General features: G+C 45.6%; 1 long non-coding RNA gene across 8 annotated transcripts in view; it reads left to right on the forward strand.

The window, feature by feature from the left end:
* LOC148135062 (uncharacterized) overlaps positions 1-21,197 on the forward strand; it is a 71,133-nt gene that overhangs the window by 20,835 nt on the left and 29,101 nt on the right. For 6 of the 8 annotated variants that reach the window (XR_015755412.1, XR_015755414.1, XR_015755410.1 and 3 more), the window contains one exon: positions 7,247-7,355. This is a non-coding gene — a long non-coding RNA (uncharacterized LOC148135062). Of the gene's footprint in view, positions 1-4,948; positions 5,027-7,246; positions 7,356-20,358; positions 20,467-21,197 lie in introns of all 8 variants that reach the window. The other 2 variants (XR_015755416.1, XR_015755411.1) reach the window with 2 other exon arrangements.

Below are 21,197 nucleotides of genomic sequence, written 5' to 3' on the forward strand. Positions count from 1 at the left end.
CTCCATTTGCCACCTTTCTGCCCAGTTCTGCAGCTTATCTATATCCCGCTGTAACCTGCCACATCCTTCCTCACTGTCTACAACTCCTCCGACTTTCGTATCATCCGCAAACTTGCTCACCCAACCTTCTAACCCCTCCTCCAGGTCATTTATAAAAATGACAAACAGCAATGGTCCCAAAACAGATCCTTGCGGAACACCGCTAGTGACGGCACTCCAAGATGAACCTTTGCCATCAACTACTACCCTCTGTCTTCTTCCAGCCAGCCAACTCCTAATCCAAACCTCCAACTCACCCTCAATGCCATACCTCCGTATTGTTTGCAGTAGTCTACCATGGGGAACCTTATCAAACGCCTTACTAAAATCCATATACACCACATCTACTGCTTTCCCCTCGTCCACCTCCTTAGTCACCTTCTCAAAGAATTCAATAAGGTTTGTGAGGCACGACCTGCCCTTCACAAAACCATGCTGACTATCCTTGATCACATTATTCCTATCCAGATGTTCATAAATCCTATCCCTTACAATTCTCTCTAAGATTTTGCCCACAACAGAAGTGAGACTCACCGGCCTATAGTTACTAGGGTTATCCCTACTCCCCTTCTTGAACAAGGGAACCACATTTGCTAGCCTCCAATCTTCTGGCACTACTCCTGTAGACAAAGAGGACATAAAAATCAAGGCCAATGGCTCTGCAATCTCCTCCCTTGCTTCCCAGAGAATCCTAGGATAAATGCCATCAGGCCCAGGGGACTTATCTATTTTCACCCTTTCCAGAATTTCCAACACCTCTTCTCTACATACCTCAAAGCCATCCATTCTACTTAATTGTGACTCAGTACTCACATTGACAACAATGTCCTGTTCCTGATTGAATACTGACGAAAAGTATTCATTCAGTGTCTCCCCAATCTCTTCAGCCTCCACACGCAACTTCCCACTACTATTCTTGACTGGACCTATTCCTACCCTAGTCATTCTTTTATTCCTGACATACCTATAGAAAGCCTTAGGGTTTTCCCTAATCCTACCAACTAAGGACCTTTCATGTCCCCTCCTTGCTGCTCTTAGCTCTCTCTTCAGGTCCTTCCTGACTACCTTATAACTCTCAATCGTCCCAATTGAACCTTCACGCCTCATCTTTACATAGGCCGCCCTCTTCCATTTAACAAGGGATTCCAATTCCTTATTAAACCACGGCTCACTCACACGACCCTTTCCTCCCTGCCTGACAGGTACATACTTACCAAGGACACTCAATAGTTGCTCCTTGAACAAGCTCCACATATCAATTACACCCTTGCCTTGAAGCTTACTTTTCCAGGCCACACATCCTAAGTCATGCCTCACAGCATCATAATTTCCCTGCCCCCAGCTATAACTCTTGCCCTGTAGTGCACACTTATCCCTCTCCATCACTAGAGTAAAGGTCACCGAATTGTGGTCACTGTCCCCAAAGTGCTCACCTACCTCTAATTCTAACACCTGGCCTGGTTCATTACCCAGAACCAAATCCAGTATGGCCTCACCTCTTGTTGGCTTATCTACATATTGTGTCAGGAAGCCCTCCTGCACACATTGGACAAACACTGACCCATCTAACGAACTTGAGCTGTAGCTTTCCCAATTAATATCAGGAAAGTCCCCCATAACAACCACCCTATTACTTTCACTCTTCTCTTGAATCATCCTCGCAATCCTTTCTTCTACGTTTCTAGGACTATTAGGAGGCCTGTAAAAAAACTCCTAACAGGGTGAGCTCACCTTTCCTATTCCTAACCTCAGCCCAAACTACCTCTGATGGCGAGTCTTCATCCATCGTCCTTTCCACAGCTGTAATACTATCTTTGACAAGCAATGCCACACCTCCCCCTCTTTTACCCCCACCTCTGACCCTACTAAAACATTTAAACCCTGGAACCTGCAACAGCCAATCCTGTCCCTGTTCTACCCATGTCTCCGTAATAGCCACAACATCGAAGAACCAGGTACCAACCCACGCTGCAAGTTCACCTACCTTATTTCGTGTACGTCTTGCATTGAAGTATACACACTTCAAACCACTTTCCTGTTTACAGGCACCCTCCTTTGAAATTGATGCCATGTTCCTAACCTCCCTACACTCCAGGTCCTGCACCCTAAAGCTACAGTCTGGGTTGCCATGCCCCTGCAGAGTTAGTTTAAAGCCCCCCCCAAGAGCACTGGCAAACCTCCCACCAAGGATACTGGTGCCCCTCAGGTTCAGGTGTAGACCATCCTGTTTATAGAGGTCCCACCTTCCCCAGAAAGAACCCCAGTTATCCAAATACCGGAATCCCTCCCTCCTGCACCATCCCTGTAGCCACGCATTTAACTGTTCTCTCTCCCCATTCCTCGACTCTCTATCACGTGGCACGGGTAACAAACCAGAGACAACAACTCTGTTCGTTCTAACTCTGAGCTTCCAACCTAGCTCCCTGAAAGCCTGTCTAACATCCTCAGCGCTCCTCCTACCTATGTCATTGGTGCCAATGTGGCCCACGACTTCGGGCTGCTCCCCCTCCCCCTTAAGGACCCGGAAAACACGATCAGAGACATCACATACCCTTGCACCTGGGAGGCAACATACCAAACGTGAGTCTCTCTCGTTCCCACAAAACCTCCTATCTGTGCCCCGAACTAGCGAGTCCCCGATTACTACTGCTCTGCTCTTCTCCACCCTTCCCTTCTGAGTAATGGGGACAGGCTCCGTGCCAGAGACCTGAGCCCCGTTACTTGTCCCTGGTAAGTCCCCCCCCCCACAAGTATCCAAAACGGTATACTTGTTCTTGAGGGGAACGGCCGCAGGGGGTCCCTGCACTGGCTGCTTCCTCCCAGTCCCCCTCACTGTCACCCATCTATCTGCCATCTTTGGAGTTACTACTTCCCTAAAGCTCCGATCTATGACCCCCTCTGCCTCCCGAATGATCCTAAGTTCATCCAACTCCAGCTCCAGTTCTCTAACACGGTCTTGGAGGAGCTGGAGATGGGTGCACTTCCGGCAAGTGTTTTCAGCAGGGATGTCCATGGCATCCCTCACCTCAAACATGTTGCAAGAGGAACATTGCACTGCCTTCACTTCCGTCCCTCTGAAAGTAACCTTTTGTAAAAAAAAAACTAGGTCTAAAGAATAGAACAAGCAAAATGCAGCACTTACCTACTTACCACACCGGGTCTTATTATTTAGGTTAGAGGAGGAGGGCGGGTGGGAGACACTACCTCTGTAGTGCCTCGGGTTCTTCTCCTGCGCGCTTTTAAAGGGAAAAAAAACCTACCCGACTGCCCCTCCGGTCTTCGTCACTTTCCCTTGCTGCTCCCGCTCTTTCTGTAAAGAGAGAAAAAATCACCGCTGTCCGCTACCGGTAAGTAATTTTAAAACAAACTGTCTTACCTTAGCTGCTGCTCACACTCCATGATTTTATAAACCTCTAATAAGGCCACCCCTCAACCTCCTGCTCTCCAGTGACAGACATCCCAGCCTATCCATCCTCTCCTTCTAAAACAATCATTCCATTCATGGCAACATCCTGGGAAACATCTTCTGAACCTTCTCCAATTTAATAACATCCTTCCTCTAACGGGGACCAGAACTGAACACAGTGAAGAGGCCTCACCAACATCATGTATAACCTCATGACAGGGTCCCAACTCCTATACCTAAAGGTCTGAGCAATGAAGGTAAGCGTGCTAAACACCCACTTAACCACCCTGTCTACATGTGACACAAACTGCAAAGACCTGAACCCCTCGGTCTCTTTGTTCCACATCACTACTCAAGGCCTTACTTTTAATTAGTGTAATTAATTAATGAGGCTAAAGGAGATTTTGTTTTATTAAATATAATATCTTACATTTATTCAAATTAAATTCCATCTGCCACATTTCAGCCCATTCACCCAATTGATCAGGATCCCTCTGTATTCGTGGATAACCTTTTGTTACTGTCTACCTTAACAGTTTTTGATGTCACCCACAACAAACCATGCTTTGTATATTCTAATTCAAACCATCTACACACATGACAAACAAAAATGGACCCAGCACCGATTCCTGGAGAACACTGCTGGTCACGGGCCTCCAGTGTGAAAAACAACCCTCCACTATTACTGTCTCCTATTGTTAAGCTAATTTTGTATCCAGTTGGCAAGCTCTTGCTGAATCCCATGGGATCGAACTTTACAACTTCGTCTCCCCTGCACAACCTTTTTAAAGGCTTTACTAAAGTCCAAATAAACAATGTCTGCCACTCTGCCCTCATCGATCTTCTTGGTGACTACCTTAAAAATCTCAATCAAGTCTGTGAGACACCCTGTTAAGTAACCATGTTGAGTGTCCCTAATCATTCCTTAACTCTCCAAATACATGCAAATCCTATCCTTCTGAATCGCCTCCAACGGCTTACCCACCACTGAGGTCTACAGTTCCTGGGCTGCTCCTTATACCCCTTCATTAACAAAGATACAACATTAGCCACTCTCCAGTCATCAGGCAGCTCACCTGTAGTTATCGATTATACAACTATTTCTCCATGGTGCCCACAATTTCCTCTCACCCAAACTGTTCCCGTCCTATCACTTCAGTCACTTGCCCTGTCTGATCAGACAAGAAAAGGTCAGGTGTTGCTTGCTTCCTGATAGGAACATTTAAATATTGATAAAGAACATTTCTTGAACTCATTTAACACATTCTTTACCAACCAAACCTTTCACACTATCGTAATCACCTACTACTATAACCTTATTGTTGTGACTGTATATCGGAGATCTCTCTGTATATTTGTTCCTTATATTCTCCCTGATTATTGCAGCGTCTATAGTGCCATCTGACCAAGGTGATTTTTTTAAAGTTTGAAAACACCATTTTGTTTTTAAAAAATCTTTCCTCTGCGATTTAAATATAAATCTCTTTTTGTTTATTCACTCAGATGTGGATGTTTACCCTGAGGGCAGTTAGGAGTTAACCACATTGCTGTGGGTCTGGAGTCACATGTTGGCCAGACCGGGTGAGGAAGACAGTTTCCTTCCCTAAAGGGCATTAGTGAACCAGATGGGTTTTTTCCTAACAGTCGACAGTAGTTTCATGGTCATCATGAGCCTTTTCATTCGAGATTTTATTGATATCAGATGCCACCATCAGCCATGGTGCTACCATCTAACCGTAATCCTCGGAAGATTGCTCATTTTACTCGTCTAGCAAGAATATCATCTGGCCATTGCCTCCCTTTTTAGCAATGTATTATTTTTAAAAAAGCTCCATCATTCTCAGTGTACAATTTGAGGTAAAATTACACACATGCAATTTCTGAAGCTGGAGAGGGATTACAGAGACAGGGAGGGATGTGGGTCTAGTGGGGGATTGTTGTCCAAACATCACTGTGGTGTACATGGACTGCAGCATTTCAGGGCGGCCGTTCACCACCACTTTCTCCAAGACACATAAAGGTGGCCAATAAATACTGGTCTGGGCAGCAAAGGCAACCTCCAGTGAATAAAACCGAGCAGTGACCTCTCCCAGCTGACTGGTTGTGCAGGTATAAACCGCTCGGAAATGCAGCTTGGAGAAAAGAGAAACAAACAGTGACATTTCACAGCTGCCCTCAGAGAGACCTCTCTCTTTGAGCTGCTCACAGCCGAATCAGCTCAGTGGGTTTCAGTCTCTTGAAACATCAATTTTAGACAGTTTTATTATATTAATAGTGAGAAAGGGGAGGGTTTCTTTTTTATGTCTTTCGGTCTGCTGTTTAAATGTTTAAAATATAAAGCGTAAGCATTAAGTTATTCTCGGGCAGTATTTTTCGAGCAGTAAGACTGTGCCTTTGTCTTGGTCTGTAGATTGTTAAGGCGGAGAGATGGCCTGTTGTAGAGTGGCGTGCTGTTCCTGTCGGATGTTGGAGATTAGAGAGAGTTTCAATGATCCTGATGATTGTGTCTGCAGGAAGTGTGTTTGCAAATCCTATCAGATCACATGGATTGGTGGAGGAGTGATTAAAGGCAGTGAGGTATTGATAGGAGCCGGGGGGTGTGATAGGTGGCAGTCTCAGGATTACAGGACACTGCAGATACAGTCAGGTAGATGGGTTACCTCTAGGAAAACTAGGAGGGGTAGGCAAGTACTGCAGGAATATCCAGTGGTTATCCCCAGCTGAAACAAGTGTACTGTTTTGGAAAATGTAGGGGGTAATAGACTTTCAGGGGAATATAGCACTGACTGCCAAGTTACTGCAACTGAGACTGGCTCTAACATAATGTAAGGTATACCCAGTTCCACGCAAACGATGGTGTTAGGGGACACTCTAGTCAGGGGCACAGTCTGCCATTTCTGCAGCTGACAGTGAGACATCAGAATGGGGTGGTGCCTCCCTGATGCTAGGGTCAAGGATGTCTCACAGAGGGAGCAGAATATTCTCAAAGGGGAGAATAGCCAGTGGGAGGACATTGTACATTGGTACCAATGGCATAGGAAGGGGAAAGCATGGGGTCCTGATGAGCAGGGAGATTTGCGAGTTCCACTCGGGAGGCATTAAACCAGTGAGGGAGTTGGGGTAAACCTAAAGAGATAGTGAGAAAAGAGGGATGTCCGAGGCTGGTACTGTTCAGATTAGACTGTCAAGGCAGGCAAGAGCAAGCCACAGAATAAAGTGGGACGGACCAATTACACTGCATTTATTTCAGTGCAAGATGCCTGACAGGTCAGGCAGATGGGCTCAGGGAATGGTTTTGAACATGGCACTGGGATATTATAGCAATTACAGAGGCATCACTCAGGGATGGATAGGACTAGCAGCTTAATATTCCAGGGTGTAGATGCGATAGAAAGGGGGCAACTGTACAGGGGGAGTGGCGTCTTTGATTAGGGATAACATTACAGCTGGGCTTCGGGAGGATATTCCTGGGAGTACATCCAGGCAAGTTACTTGGGTGGTACTGAGAAATAAGAAAGGGATAACCGTCTTACTGGGATTGTATTATAGACTCTCTCCCAATAGTCAGCGGGGAATTGAGACACAATTTTACCAGGAGACCTCAGTTATCTGTAAGAATAATATGGATGCAATTTTAAGGGGTTTTAACTTTACCAACATAGCCTTGGAGTGCTGTAGTGTTAAGGGTTTGGATGGAAAGGTATTTGTTCAGTGTGTACGAGAACATTTCAGATTCAGTTTGTAGGATGTACCTACTAGAGAAGGAACAAAACCTGACCTGTTTTCTTTATTCATTCACAGGATGAGGCTGTCACTGGCTTGGCCAGCATTTATTGCTTTGTTTAACCGGAGGGCAGTTAAGAATCAACCACGTTGCTATAGGTCTGGAGTCACATGCAGACCAGAACAGGTAAGGATGGCATTTTCCTTCCCTACAGGTCATGAGTGAACCAGATGGGATTCCCAACAATTGACAATGGATTCATTGTCGTCACAAAATTAATTTTTCCAGATATTTATTGAATTCACGTTCCAAAATCTGCTGTGATAGGATTCAAACCCAGGTCCCCAGAACGTTATCTGGGTCTCTGGATTAATTGTCTAGCGATAATTTCACTCTGTCATCGCTGCCTCTTAGGAAATGAGGCAGGGTGAGTGACCGAGGTATCAGTGGGGCAGCACATCAGCACCAAAGATCCCACAGTATTGTGGCTTAGTGGTTAGCGCTGCTTCCTCAGCACCAGAGACCTGGGTTTAATTCCAGCCTCTGGCGACTCTGTGTTGGAGTTGGCACGTTCTCCCCAGTGTCTGAGGGTTTCCTTCGGGTGTTCCAGTTTGCTCCCACAGTCCAAAGATGTGTAGGTTAGTTGGATGAACCACGTTAAATTTCCCATATTGTCCAGATGCAGTAGATGAGGTTTTGGGATGTGCGGAGAAATCTCTGCCTGATGTGAAAAGATCCTTTTCGTGTCTTGGACAGAGGTCAGAGGGCGGTGTGGCCGCATGTTTTACATCTCCCGTGGCATCAAGGGAGGGTCGAGGGTGTGGAGCATGGGTTGGTGGGAGGGGGTGGGCCTAACAAGAGGGTTGCCAAGGGAATGGAGAGGGAAATATGTCTGTGGTGGTGGGATCCGACTTTAGGTAGCAGAAATAACAGAGGTTAATGCACTGTATCTGGAGATTAGTGGAGTGGAAGGTGAAGACTGCAAGGTTATAATCTTATTGTGGTTGAAGTGGTGGGATAAAGGTGGAGGTGTGGGAAGTGGAGGGTATGCATTGGAGGGCATTGTTGATCAAGTGAGAGGGAAATTGTGGTCCTTGAAGTAGGAGGCCTTTCTGGGATGTCCTGGGGTGGAATTGCTCCTCCTGGGAGCAGATATCGCAGAGGCAGAGGAATTGGGAGTACAGGATCACGCTTTCATACTTGAAGGAAATCAGGAGAGCAAAAAGAAGACATGAAATAGCTTCAGGCACTGGTTTAAGTAAAATCCAAAGAGATTAAACAAATATATCACAGACAAAAGATTAACTCGACCAGAGAATAGGCCCCCTTAAAGATCAACAAGGCTGTCTATGGAACCACAGGGAGTGGGAAAGATATGCAACTATTTCTTGCCATTTTTTACTGGAGAAGGATATGGAAGCTCAGGAGTTTGGAGAAATAAACAGAGATAACTTGAAAAGTGTCCATGTTACAGAGGAGGTGGTACTGGATGTCTTAAATCACATCAAGGTTGATAAAGCCCTGGAACCTGATCAGGTGTATCCCAGAACTTTCTGGAAATCTAGAAGTGATTGTTGGGCCTCTCCTGAGATATTTGTATCGTTGATAGCGACGGTGAGGTGCCCTTATTTTAAAAAGGTGGTAAGGAGAGGCCATGGAACAAGAGAACAGTGAGCCTGAAGTCAGTGGCAGGCAAGTTGTTGGAAGGGATTCTGAGGGACAGGATATCCATCTATTTGGAAAGGTAAGGAATGATTAGGGAGTGTCGATGTGGCTTTGTACGTGCACAATTGTGTCTCACTAACTTGACTGAGTGTTTTGAAGTGACAAAGAAAATTGATGAAGCCAGGCGGTGAATGTTGTTTATGTGGACATTCAACAAGGTTCCACAAAGCAGACTGGTTAGCAGGGTTAGGTAACATGGAATGCAGGGAGAGCAAGCCATTTGGATACAAAACTGGCTTGAAGGTAGGAGACAGAGGGTGGTGATGGACGGTTGCTTTGCGGACTGGAGGCCTGTGGTCAGCAGTGTGCTACAAGGATCGATATTGGGTCCTTAAATAATTGACTTGGATGTGAATGTGTAAGGTATGGTCAGTAGGTTTACAGAAGGCACAAAAATTGGAGGTGTAGTGGACAGTGAAGAAGGTTAGTTCAGAATGCAACAGGATCTTGATCAGATGGGCCAATGGCGCAAGGAATGGCAGATGGAGTTCAATTTAGACAAATGTGAGCTGTTGGATTTCGGAAAGGCAAATCAGGGCAGGACCTGTACACTTAATGGTAAAGTCCTGGGGAGTGTTGCTGAACAAAGAGACGTTGGAGTGCAGGTTCATAGTTCCTTGAAAGTAGAGTCACAGGTAGGCGGGGTAGTGAATGCAGTGTTTGGTACACTCCCCGTTATTGGTCAATGCATTGAATGCAGCTGTTGTAACGTCATATTGTGGTTGTACAGGACATTGATGAATGCTCTTCTGGGATTCTGTTTTCAGTTCCAATCTCCCTGTTTTCGGAATGATGTTGTGAAACTTCAAAGGTTTCAGGAAAGGTTTGCAAGGACTTTGCCAGGGTTGGACGGGTTGAGCTATTGGGAAATGCTGAATAGGCTGGGACTATTTTCCCTGGAGAGTTAGAGACTGAGAGGTGACCTTCTAAATGTTTATAAAATCATGATGGACCTGGATAAGGTGAGCAGTCAGGGACTTTTTCCCGGGTTCTGTGGGTTCAGAACTAGAGGACACAGGCTTAAGATGAGAGGGAAAAGATATAAAAGGGATCATTTTTCTCAATGAACAGAGTTATCAGAATCTGGAACATTCCACCTGAAAAGGTGCTAGGATTCGAGTCCATAAGGAGTTTACAGGTTAACATTATGAATTGGGTGATTGGGACTAAATCTTACAGTTCCTACAAAGAAATGAAGTGCAATTTGGATCAATCTATGCTCCCTCTCAGGCCAAAAAAGACCCTGAGCTCCTGGTTGCCTGCCACTTTAACACGCGAGCGTGTTCCCTGGCCAACATCTGTCTCATGCTTAGGTGCAGTGATCCAGTGAAGCTTGTTGCAAGCTGGCAGAACACTCCAGAACATACCAAATGGACCATATTTCAAGGACTGTAATTTCCCCTCTCATGTGGTCAACCCCAATGCCCTCCAGTGTATCTCCTCCACTTCCGACACCACTGCCCTTGAGCTCCACCCCTCCAACCCTTAACTCTCACACATTGTTATCACATTGCCTGCCATTACACACTACCCACGATTAACCACTAATTGTCTCCGTTGACAGCTATTCCCCACCTACATCACTCCACGATTGGAGCTGCCAAGGACACAAACCTCTAGAATATCCTCCCTAACCCCCTCTGTCCTCCATTAAGATTGTTGGGCCTCTCCTGAGATATTTGTATCATTGATAGCGACAGGTGAGGTGCCATTATTTTTAAAAAGGTGGGAAGGAGAAGCCATGGAACAAGAGAACAGTGAGCCTGAAGTCAGTGGCAGGCAAGTTGTTGGAAGGGATTCTAAAGGACAGGATAAACGTGTATTCGGAAATGATTAGGGAGAGTTAAAGTGGCTTTGTTTGTGCAAAATCGTGTCTCACTAACTTGAGTGTGTTTTTTTTCTTGAAGAAGTGACAAAGATGATTGATGGCAGCCTGTGAACGTTGTCTCCATGGGAATTGAACAAGGTTCCACAAAGCAGACTGGTTAGCAAGGTTAGATAACATGGAATGCTGGGAGAATGAGCTATTTAGATACAAAACTGGCTTGAAGGTAGGAGACAGAGAGTGGTGATGTAGGGTTGTTTTGTGGACTGGAGGCCTGTGAGCAGCAATGTGCTGCAGCAATGGATATTGGGGCCTTCAATAAATGACTTGGATGTGAATATATGAGATATGGTCAGAAGGCACTAAAATTGGTGGTGTAGTGGGCAGTGTAGAAAGTTAGTTCAGAATACAACAGGATCTTGTTCAGATGGGCCATTGGAACGAAAAATGGCAGACTGAGTTCAATTTAGATAAATGTGAGCTATTGTATTTTGGAAAGGCAAATCAGGGCAGGACTTCTACACTTAATGGTAAAGTCCTTCGCAGTGTTGCTGAACAAACAGACCATGGAGTTCAGATTCATTGTTCGTTGAAAGTGGAGTCGCAGATAGGCAGACTAGTGAAGGTGGTGTTTGGTATGCTTATATTTATTGGTCGATGCATTGAATACAGAAGCTGGGACATCATATTGTGGCTGGACAGGACATTGATTAAGCCATTTCAGGAATTCTGTTTTAAGTTCAAAATCCCCTGTTCTGGGAAGGATGTTCTGAATCTTGAAAGAATTCAGACAAGATTGACAAAGACTTTGCCAGGGTTGGAGGATTTGGGCTACAGGGAGAGGCTGGGGGTAATTTCCCTGGAGAGTCAAAGACAGAGGTGACTTTATGGAGATTTATAAATCATGAGGGGCATGGATACGGTGAACAGCCAGGGTCTTCCCCCCCCCCCCCCCCCCCCAGGTGAGGTGGGTCCAAAACAAGAGCACATGGGCTTAAGTTGAGAGGGCAAAGATTTAAAAGGGATCTAAGGGGCAACGTTTTCAAGCTGAGTGTGGTGTGTGTGTGGAATGAGCTGCCAGATGAAGTAGTGGAGACTGATACAATTACAACATTTGAAAGGCATCCATGAATGGGATGGGTTTTGAGGGATAGGGCCCAATAGCTGGCAAATGGGACTCCAGTAGTTTAGGATCCCGAGTTGGCATGAACGAATTGGACCGAAGGTCTGTTTCTGTGCTGTCCATCTCTATGACACTAATAAATTAAGATGTGTTCCTCTTTTGTGGAGAGCTAGCAGAAGCACAGATAATTAAGTTAAGCAGTGATTTGGACCAGGTGCAGATTTGTTTCCAAACAATTAATTTGCAGAGAGAGAGGAATTGTTAGCACGATCACAATTTTTCGTAACTACTTTCAGGTAACTGGCAAATAATGCAGAGTGAAAATGGGAACATTATTTCACTCAGTAAGTTCTGCGCACCTGGAATAGGCTGAACGGCAGCTGGACACAGATTCAGCAGATGTTCTCAAACAGATTTATAATTTTACTTTTTAAGGAAGGACTTAGTGGGCTTTGGGCAAGTGAGAGGGGAGTTGGGACAGATTTGCAGCATCTCCAGAGGGAGAGAGTACAGTCCCAATGGGCTGAATAGCCCCAGCCCCTGTGCTCTGTGATACTGCCCCATTCACTGTGAATGATGAAGCTCATCACTGGGCAGAGAGAGAGAGAGGATCCCACCACTCACCTCACAATGGGGCCCGGCTGATTGATCTCAAACAAGTACACTGTTTCGGAAAGCGTCGGAGGTCACCCTCTCAGGGGCATATCGCACTGACAAGCAAGGTACTGGTACAGAGACTGGCTCCAATGTAATGTGAGGTATATGAGGTGCCTGGTAATCGATGGTGATAGGAGATTCTCTGGTATAGGGCACAGACTGCCGTTTCTGCAGCTGACAGTGAGACATCAGAATGGGTGGTACCTCCCTGGTGCCAGGGACAAGGATGTCTCGGAGAGGGAGCAGAGTATTCTCAAAAGGGAGTATGATCAGTGGGAGCTCATTGTACATTAGTACCAATGACATCGGAAGAGGAAAGGATGAGGTCCTGACGAGAGAATATAGCAAATTATCCTGGAGGATTAAAAAGTAGGTCTTCGTGGGTAGTAATATCTGGATTACTCTTTGTGCCGCATGCTAGTGAGAGTAGGAACAGCAGGATAGAGCAGATGAATGTGTGGCTAAGGATCTGGTGCAGGGAGAAGGATTGCTATGTTTGGATCATTGGAATCTCTGCTGGGGTAGAATTGACCTGCATAAGAAGGATGGATTGTACCTGAATTGGAAGGTGTCTAATATCCAGGCAGGGAGATTTGCTAGTGCTACTCAGGAGGCATTAAACCAGTGAGGGAGTGGGGGGTAAACCTAAAGAGATAGTGAGAGAAGAGGTATGTCTGAGGCTGGTACAGTTGAGAAGTTAGACAGTCATTCCTGAAGAAGGGCATGTGCCCGAAACGTCGAATCTTCTGTTCCCTAGATGCTGCCTGACCTGCTGTGCTGTTCCAGCAATAAAGTTTCAGCTTTGATCTCCAGCGTCTGCAGACCTCACTTTCTCCTCCAAGTTAGACAGTCAAGGCAGGCAAGGGCAAGGCACAGAACGAGGAAGGACCGAGCAGTTTCACTGCATTTATTTCAGTGCAAGAGGCCCGACAGGGAAGGCAGATGAGCTGAGGATTTGGTTTTGAACATTGGACTGGGATATCATGAATATTACAGAAACGTGGCTCAGTGATGGATGGGTATAGATGCAATGGGAAGGATAGAAAGAGGGACGAGAGGAGGCAGAATGGCATTTTGGATTAGGGATACCTTTATGGTTGTGCTCAGGGAGGATATTATTGGGAGTATTTCCAGTGAAGTTATTTGGATGGACTGGGAAATAAGAAAGGGATGATCACCTTGTTGTGGTTGTCTGCTTGGGTTTCGTCTGGTTGCTCTGGTTTCCTCCCACAGTCCAAAGATGTGTAGGATGGGTGGGCTATCCAGGCTGAATTGCCCATAGTGTTCAGGGATGTGCTGGCCAGGTGGATTGCTCATTGGAATTGCAACGTTATAGGGGTAGGGTAGAAGGCTCTGATGTTCAGTGTGGATGTGATGGGCTGAATGGCCCGCTTCCACGCTGTCTGGATTCTCTGATAATTCTACTAGCTTTAAAATAGTTACAGAAAATAATAGACCAGATCTAATAGGTAGCCTTCTAAATTGGACAATTTCGATGGCACAAGGTAAGAACTTGCAAAATTTGTTTGCGGGAAGTTATTTCCAGGGAAAGGGATGGCTGGAAAGGGGGAACATAAGAACATAAGGAAGAGGAGCAGGAGTAAGCAATCTGGCCCCTCAAGCCTGCTCTGCCATTCAGTAAGACCAGGGCTGATCTTTTCATGGCCTCAGCTCCACTTTCCTGCTCTTACTTGTAACCCTTAATTGCTTTCCTGTTCAGAAATCTACCTTTTGCCTTAAACACATTCAAGATGAAAGCCTCAGCTGCTTTACTCAGCAGCAAATTCCACAGATTCACAACCCTTTAGCTGCAGAAGTTCCTCCTGAACTCAGTCCTAAATCTCTCCACATACACCAACCCTCTCAACTCCAGGCCCAAACTAGTGACCCTCATCTGCACTCCCTCCAGTGCCAGTACATCCTTGCAGAAGTAAGGAGACCAAACCTGTACACAGTACTCCAGGTGTGGCCTCACCAGCACCCTATGTATTTTTTTAGAATAAGTGGCATCACGTTTGCAGCTTGCCAATCTGTCGGAACTGTCCCAGAGTCAATCAAATTTTAGTGAATAATCACATGAGCATTTGCTATTTTCCCCCGCCATCTCTGGGCTGCATTCTATCAGGGCCAGGAGACCCATCTACCTTTGGGCTCTTAGCTTTTTCAACAGTACCTCTTTACTGAGAATGATTGATTGTTTTGATGTCCACATCTGCCAATGCCTCCATAGGCCTGTGATAATGTGAGTACAGACACAGTATTTTCCTGTTAAGGCCAAGGCTGGTAGGTGTAGAGAATGCTGCATGACTAGAGAAATTGAGGCTCTGGTCAAGAAAATGAAGGAGGGAAATGGCAGGTATTGAGAGCTGTGTTTGTGTGACTCCCTAGAGGAGGAAAACTCTCGGGAAACCAGGAGAGCAAAAAGAGGACGTGAGATAGCTTGGGAAATTGGTTTCAGGAGAATCCAAAGAGATTCGACAAATATACTATGGACAAAAGAGTAACCAGGCAGAGAATAGCAACCCTCAAAAATCAGTTAGGCTGTCTATGGAACCGCAGGCAGTGGGAGAGATTCTGTCAGTATTTCACATCAGTTTTTACTGAAAAATGATATGGAAGCTAGAGAGTTTGGAGAAATAAATAGTGATAACTTGGCAATTGTTCATATTACAGTAGAGGAGGTACTGGATGTCTTAAAAAGCAGAAAGGTGGATAAATCCCAGGAATCTGAGCAGGTGTATCCCAGAACTTTGTGGGAAGCCAGGGAAGTGATTGCTGGGCCCCTCGCTGAGATATTTGTATCATCGATTGCCACAGACAGGGTGCTGGAAGATGGGTGCCATTATTTGAGAAAGTTAAAAATCACACACCAGGTTATAGTCAAACAGGTTTAATTGGAAGTGTGCTTCCAATTAAACCGGTTGGACTATAACCTGGTGTTGTGTGATTTCTAACTTTGTACACCCCAGTCCAACACTGGCATCTCCAAATCATTATTTGAGAAAGATAGTAAGGAAAAGCCAGGGAACTATAGACCAGTGAGCCTGAAGTCAGTGGCAGGCAAGTTGTTGGAAGGGATTCTCAGGGACAGAATTTACATGTCATTGGAAAGGCAAGAAAAGATTAGGGATAGTCAGCATGGCTTTGTGCATGGAAGTCATTAACTTGGACTTGAGAAAGACACAAGGTTCCACATAACAGACTGGTTAGCAAGTTCAACACCATAGAATACAGGCGGAACTAGCTATTTGGATACAAAATTGACTGGAAGATCAAAGAGTCATAGATGTACAACACAGAAGCAGAGACCCTTCGGTCCAACCAGTACATGCTGACCAGATATCCCAACGCAATGTAGTCCCACCTGCTTGCACCCGGCTCATATCCTTCCTATTCTATACCCATCAAGATGCCTTATAAATGTTGCATTCGTCCAACCTCCACCACTTCCTCTGGCAGCTCATTCCATACACATACCACCCTCTGTGAAAACGTTGCCCTACAAGTCTCTTTAAAGTCTTTCCCCTCTCATCCTAAACCTATGCCCTCTAGTGCTGGGATCCACCACCCCAGGGAAGAGACTTTGTCTATTTATCCTATCCATACCCCTCATGATTTTATATACCTCTATAAGCTCACCTCTCAGCTTCGGACGCTCCAGGGAAAATAGCCCCAGTCTATTCAAAATCTATTCAACCCCCAGCTGAGCTCAAATCCTCCAATCCTGGTAACTTTCTTGTAAATCTTTTCTGAACCCTTTCAAGTTTCACAACATCCTTCCAATAGGAAGGAGACCAGGTTTGTACGCAATATTCCAATAGTGACCTCACCAATGCCCTGTACAGCCACAACATGACCTCCCAACTCCTGTACTTAATGTTCTAACCATATGCCGCCTTCACTATCCTATCTACCTGCGGCTCCACTTTCAAGGAGCTATGAACCTGCACTCCAAGGTCTCTTTGTTCAGTAACACTCCTCAGGACCTTACCATTAAGTGTATAAGTCCTGCTAAGATTTGATTTCCCCAAATGCCACTCCTCAGCCCATTCACTCATCTGATCAAGATCCCGTTGTACTCTGAGGTAATTGTTTTCACTGTCCACTACACCTCCAACTTTGGTGTCATCTCACTAACTATGCCTGCTATGTTCACATCCAAGTCATTCATATAAATGACGAAAAGTAGTGGACCCAGCACCGACCCTTGTGGCACTCCACTGGTCACAGGCCTCCAGTCTGAAAATCAACCCTCCACCACCACCCTCTGTCTTCTGCCTTTGAGCGAGTTCTGGATCCCAATTGGCTAGTTCTCCCTGTATTCCATGAGCTCTAACCTTGCTGAGCAGTCAGTGTCTTGGTGAAGGGTGCTTTTAGGACTGGAAGCCTGTGGTGAGCAAAATGCTGTCAGGCTGGGTGCTGGGTCCACTGCTTTTTGTCATTTATATCAATGATTTCCATGTGAATATAGGAGCTATGGTTAGTAGGTTTACAATAGACACCAAAATTTGACGTGCAGTGGACAGTAAAGTTACCTCAGAGTACAATGAGACTCCGATCAAATGGGCTGAGGAGTGGCAGATGAAGTTTAATTTTGATGAATGTGAGGTTCTGCATTTTGGAAAAGCAAATCAGGGCCGGACTTCTACTCTTAATGGGAAGGTCCTGGGCAGTGTTGCTGAACTAAGAGATCTTGGAGTGCAGGTTCATCGTTCCTTGAAAGTGGAATCATAGATAGGCAGGGTAGTGAAGAAGGTGTTTAGTATTCTTGCCTTTATCGGTCAGTGCATTGAGTACAGGAGTTGTGACGTCATTTTGCGGCTGTACAGGACATAGAATTCCAGAAGTGACTGAATCAGCTTTCAGTCCTGGTCTCCCCACTATCGGAACGATATTGTGAAACTTGAAAGGATTCAGAAAATATGTTTCCAGGGTTGAGGGATTGAGCTATAGGGAGAGGCTGAATAGGCTGAGGCTGTTTTCACTGGAGAATCGGATGCTGAGGGGTGACCATAGAGGTTGATAAAATCGTGAGGGGCATGGATAGGGTAAACAGCCAGGGTCTTATTCCTGTTTAGGTGAGTCCAAAACTAGAAAGCACAGGCGTGAGGGAAAAGATTGAAAAGGGATATTAGGGGCAAAGTTTCAAGCTGAACGTGATACGTGTGTGGAATAAGCTGCCAGAGAAAGTGTGGAGGTTGGTATAGTTACAACATTTAAAACACATCTCATTGGATATGTGATTGGGAAAGGTTTAGAAGGTTATGGGCCAAGTGCTGGCATATGGGACGAGATTAATTTAGGATATCTGGTTGGCCTGGACAAGTTGGACTGAAGGGTCTGTTTCTGTGCTGTACATCTCTATGGCACTAATAAATTAAAATTAAGATAGGTTTCTCTTTTATGGAGAGTTAGCAGAAGGTCAGACAATTCTCCTTGGAGCTGAGAAGGTGAAGCAGTGATTTCGACCAGGAGTTGATTTGTTTCCAGGGCATTTCATTTACAGAGAGACAGAGTGAGAAATTTTTAACGTCACAATTTTTAGTAACTACTTTCAGGTAACTGGCAAATAATGCAGATTAAAAATGTGAAGATTATTTTACTCACTAAATTCTGAGCATCTGGAACAGTTTGAAAGACAGCTGGATGCAGATTCAGTAGCTATTGTCAAAACAAATTTGAAATTTAACTTTTTTAAGGAAGGATTTGGAGGGCTATGTCCAAATGGAAGTTGAGTTGGGACTGACTGGCACTATCTCCAGAGGGAGAGAGTACAGCCCCAATGGGCGGAATAGCCTCCAGCCCCTGTGCTCTGTGATACTGCCCAATTCACTGTGAATGATGAAGCTCATCCCAGGGCAGAGCCGTAGAGATGTACAGCATGAAAATAAACCCTTTGGTTAAACCAGTCCATGCCAACCAGATATCCCAACCTAATCTAGACCCATTTGCCAACACTTGGCACATATCACTCTATACCTTTCCTATTCATATACCCATCCAGATGCCAAATTTGTATAATTGTAGCAACATCCTCCACTTCCCGACAGAAGATTCCATACACGCACCAACCTCAGTGGGAAAAACAATTGCCCCTCTGATCCATTTTAAATTCTTCCCCTCTCATGTTAAACCTATGCCCTCTCATTCTGGACTCCCCCACCCCAGGGAAACGACCTTGTCTATTTTTCCTATCCATGCCCCTCCTGATTTTATAAACCTCTATGAGGTCACCCCTCAGCCTCTGATGCACCTGGGAGGATCCCACCACTCAGGTCACAATGGGGCCTGGCTGATTGACACAGCTTCAGACCAATAGGAGAGTTGGCGTGATCCTCCAGCCAATGGGAGTGAATGAGGGGTGGGTCCAGCAGGCCAACACATGACCATCAGCTTTGCAGGCGCAGTGTCACTGTGAGGGGGGACTGAATGTGAAGGAGTGGGAGAGACAGCAGAGACAGGGAGAGAGATGGAGTTAGTGTGGACTGGGAGGGTTGATAAACACTGTTTCAGTCTGCTGGACCTGAATTAGATACTCCGGGGAAATTAGAACCAAAAGAACTGCGGAGGCTGTAAATCACACACAACAACTGAAAGTACTGGAAAAGCTCAGCAGATCTGGCAGCATCTGTGAAGAGAAATCGGTTCGCATTTTGGATTCGGTGACCCATCCTCAGGAGCTGGTGCTACTCGGAAAAAAATGTTGGTTTTTATGCAGAAGGTAGTGGTTAAGGAGTAAATGATAGGGGGGGATAGAGTCCAAAGAGAGAGATAGGAGCAGTTGGACAAAGGAGTGGATAACGATTTGGCTGGGGGGGGGGGGGGGGGGGGGTGAATAGCTGTTTATGGGGACTGTTAGTGGCTAAACATAGGTAGTGTGTAATGGCAGGCTATGTAATAACAAGGCCTGGTATGTGGGGTAGGGGGCAAAGACACTAGGACGTGGGAGAGTTCAGACCTAAAATTATTGAATTTGATGTTGAAGCCAGAGGATTGCAGGGTCCCCGACTGGGAGGTGAGGTGTTGTTCTTCCAGCTTGCGTTAAAGTGTGGCCTTTTTGCAGCCACAATGTAACTCATCAGTCACCATTTCCACCACTGCCACTCAGATGCTACCAGGTTCCTGTCTCCTCCACTAACAGCTTTCCACTGTCCCACCAGATCGTTATTCACTCCTTTGTCTTTACAAATGTTCCTGTCTCTCTTTGCACTCTGTCCCCACCTATTATTTACTCTTTACCCCTATCTCCTGTAGTCCAAAGATGTGCAGGTTCAGTGAATTGGCCCAGCTAAATTTCCCGTAGTGTTCGTGGATGTGCATTAGTCTGGGGAAATGGAGAGTAATAGGGAGGGGAATGGGTCTGGGTGAAATGAACTTCGGAGGGTGGATGTGTAATTGTTGGGCCGAAGAGCCTGTTTCCACGCTATAGGGATTCTACTTTTCCCAGCTGTTTTCGGTTCTGATGAAGGGTCACAGAACCCGTGATGACCCTTGGTGTTTGCAGGAGGTGGAAAGGGGAGAGTGGCAGCAGAAACCGGATGAGATGTATCAGTGTAGACTGGGAGGGTTTAGTCATACTCTGTGCAGGTTGTTAATCTGAATTAGAAAATCTTGGTCCCATGTTTGCAGCAAAGAGGAAAACAGCTGTGGGCCTCAGGCAGTGAGAGGTCCTGGGTTATGGCCGCCATCTTTATTTGGGGTAAGGTACAGCAAGGCGCAGGCACATGTCCTCTTTTTTGGGGGGGTGGGGTGATTTCAAGAGGAGTGTTTACACATCAAACACATACCAAGAGAAGTGTTCGCCTTCACTATTCATCTTGCACTGACTGTGAGCTTTGTTTTGCGAATTCATTTTATAGGATATTAATTGAGAATAATTGAGACTGGGATCTCAAAAACAAGTTTCTACAGTCCACGGAATAATCACGATCTGAATATCATTGGCATTTAACTGTGGAACGAGAAAGGTTTGTTCAGTCTGAGAAAATATCACCAATAGTTTTGTCAAGCAAAAAGCAGAAAGATGTTCAAGTTCATGGTCAGATCACCCTTTGGGTATGTGTTCAATTCTTGGCCCTGCAGCTGTGGAAGGAGGTATTGGGCTGAGAGAGAGCACAGATTTATCCAAATGCCAGATTTAGTCCCAGTCACCCACTTCATGATGTTAACCTGTAAACCCTCTACTTCCAATTTCCTGCAAGCTTCTCATTGAATTTCCTTGTGGACTCAAATTCCAGCACCATTTCAGGTGGAACATTCCAGATTCTGACAACTGTCTGTTCATCCAGAAACTGCTGAAGTCCATGTTGACTCTAGGGTTGCAAAGGGCTGAACTGAAAGATGAGATGCTGTTCCTGAGCTCCCATTGAGATGCATTAGAACAGTACAGGAGGCCGAGGGCAGTGTAGGTGTGAGCAGACATTGAAAATGACAAGGCTGCACTGAGAGTGCTGCTTGGCTCAATGAGAGTGTTTTGGAGTTGGGTGTAAACAGAGTGAGGTGAGACTGGGAGAAGGTGAAGCTGAAACTCAAGTTTAGTTCAGGCCATTCAGTAATTCACGTGGTCCCAATGGGAACAGCCAATTTCTCAGTGATACCTGCGGAGTATTTAAGTTTTTAAAGTATGGCATATCTGCTGAAGTAAAGTTTTTTTTTATTATAATGTACATGTTTGAAGTGAAGGAAGGTTGCGCACTCA

Source organism: Chiloscyllium plagiosum, unplaced genomic scaffold, assembly GCF_037043375.1.
Source record: "Chiloscyllium plagiosum isolate Xiang-an unplaced genomic scaffold, Cpla_swu_hap1 HiC_scaffold_51, whole genome shotgun sequence".
Classification (NCBI taxonomy): domain Eukaryota; kingdom Metazoa; phylum Chordata; class Chondrichthyes; order Orectolobiformes; family Hemiscylliidae; genus Chiloscyllium; species Chiloscyllium plagiosum.